Source organism: Chiloscyllium plagiosum, chromosome 13 (assembly GCF_004010195.1).
Source record: "Chiloscyllium plagiosum isolate BGI_BamShark_2017 chromosome 13, ASM401019v2, whole genome shotgun sequence".
Lineage (NCBI taxonomy): Eukaryota > Metazoa > Chordata > Chondrichthyes > Orectolobiformes > Hemiscylliidae > Chiloscyllium > Chiloscyllium plagiosum.
The window spans coordinates 60,759,227-60,761,546 of NC_057722.1; positions in this window are offsets into that span (position 1 = coordinate 60,759,227).

Sequence of the window (2,320 nt, forward strand, 5' to 3'; positions counted from 1 at the left end):
TTACTTAAGGCAGAGGGAAAGAGAAAATATTCTGTCAGCAGGTTAAGTTTGTGGAATTCGAGTGGTAAGGGTTATGTCATTTAATATATTTATGGTTAAGATAAGTAGATTCTTACTATTAAATGAGTCAAAAGATATGGGTGTAGGCAGAAAAATGGACTTGAGGGCACAATCAGGTCAGTTATGATCTTGCCAAATGGTGGAGCAGACTTGAGGGGGTGAATGGCAAACTCCAGCAGGGTACCCAAAGATGCAATTCAAGAGTGCTATTAAAAGAAACACAAAAGCCTTAAATATTAATCATGGCAAATAGAAAACTAGTTTGCAAATTGAAATAAACTGCAACAAATGCCAAGGCAAGAATTCTCTATCACAATGACATGCAGTTTCAAACCTCCAAAGTATCAGCAAAAACCAATCTGTATCATCACCAACAGGCAACTTCATACATGGCTTGTGTAGCCATCGAAAGAAATAGTCATTAATTTCATCTGACCTCCATCAACCACTCCATCTTGAAAACCTACCTTTGACCAGGATGGTGACCACCTGTCCCTCACATGGTTTAATCTTCCACAACAGTTTGAATGCATGTCTGTGAAATGCCTTCAAACATTTTACTGTTAAAATCACAAGATAAAGACACATCATTGTCCTCACAAACAATTGATTTCACTTATTTTGCATCCTGTGCCAATCACTTTAACCTAATACCATTTATTCACCAATTCTAAGCCTGACAGGGCATTTTGCGTATTTTAATTAGAGCATGTTCCACTGACCGATCCTGCTATTCTCTATTTTGTTACTTCTTCGCTATGTTGTAATTTATTTCAGTTAAATTCCTTATCTACTAAACATGGCACACAGTAAACTGGACAGTCAGGTGGACACCAACCCCAGCACCTAAAAAATCATTTTCTAAGTGACACAAAGAACATTTAAGCACAAGATGAACGCCAACTTCAGGGAAAAGCCATTCCTGAATAGCGTGGTGGCTGGAGACCTGGATGATTACATCAGGTGAGTATGGTGAAGGAGCAGCAGAGACTCCATAGACACTGCCTGGGGAATTTCACTATGTCAGTGGCCCAGCGGTATTGGCTAGACTAGTAATCCAGAGACCCTGGGCAATGCTCTGAGGACCTGGCTTTGAAACTCACCACAGCTAATGGTGTAATGTGAGTTCAATGTTTTAAGAATCTGGAAAAGACGAATGGTGACTATGAAATCACCGTCGATTCTGGTAAAATCCCATTCGGTTCATTAATGTCCATGAGACAAGGAAAGTGCTATCTTTACCTGGTTTGGGACAATACGCTGTTGAATAAGGAGTAAAGCTTCCTCTATCCCTCAACCTAAAAGTAAACTGAAAGTTCACTCGACTTTTGTGAGTTGAAATTAAGATTCCCTCAACACTGTTTCCATCAAATATTCCCAGGACAGGGATAACAAAAGGTTCCTCCACTCGTTTAAACTCAAAGTAAACAGAAAACAATTTTTACCTACCATATCTAAATCTCTCTTTCCTTCCCCCACTTGAATGGCTCTCCATCAGTTTGTTCATCCTCCCTGTAGGCCCCTATTGTCCACACACCTTGCAAGCATCTTGCAACTGCTAGACAATTGCAGGAGTTGAGATTCCCCAATTTTAACCCCAAGGTCCTCATAACTGCCTCACTTCACTCATCCTCCTGCCTCAATCACAGAACAATTTTGAATGACCTAATCTGGGAAACAGAAAGAATAGGGACAGTAGACCATGTGGCTCTTCAAGCCTTCTCTGCCATTGAACATGATCATAGCTGATCATCCAATTCTTTACCCTATTCCTGGCTTTGCCCATATCATTTGATCCCTTTAGTTATAAAAACGATACCCATTTCCTTATTGAAAGCTGTGAGAGAATGGGAAACCATTTTGATTTCGGAAGCCATTTTCTCTAGCTAAGTGTGGTCATGCCCATAATAGTGATGTCTCAAGCTATATATAGGAATTGAGTGTGAACAAGCCATTTCCTAATCGGAATACATTAACTAAATGGAGAAAGTGAGGTCTGCAGATGCTGGAGGGGGCGTGAGCTGAAAATGTGTTGCTGGAAAAGCGCAGCAGGTCAGGCAGCATCCAGGGAACAGGAGAATCGACGTTTCGGGCATAATCCCTTCTTCAGGAATGAGGAAAGTGTGTCCAGCAGGCTAAGATAAAAGGTAGGGAGGAGGGACTTGGGGGAGAGGCGTCGGAAATGCGATAGGTGGAAAGAGGTCAAGGTGAGGGTGATAGGTCAGACTGGGGTGGGGGCGGAGAGGTCAGGAAGAAGATT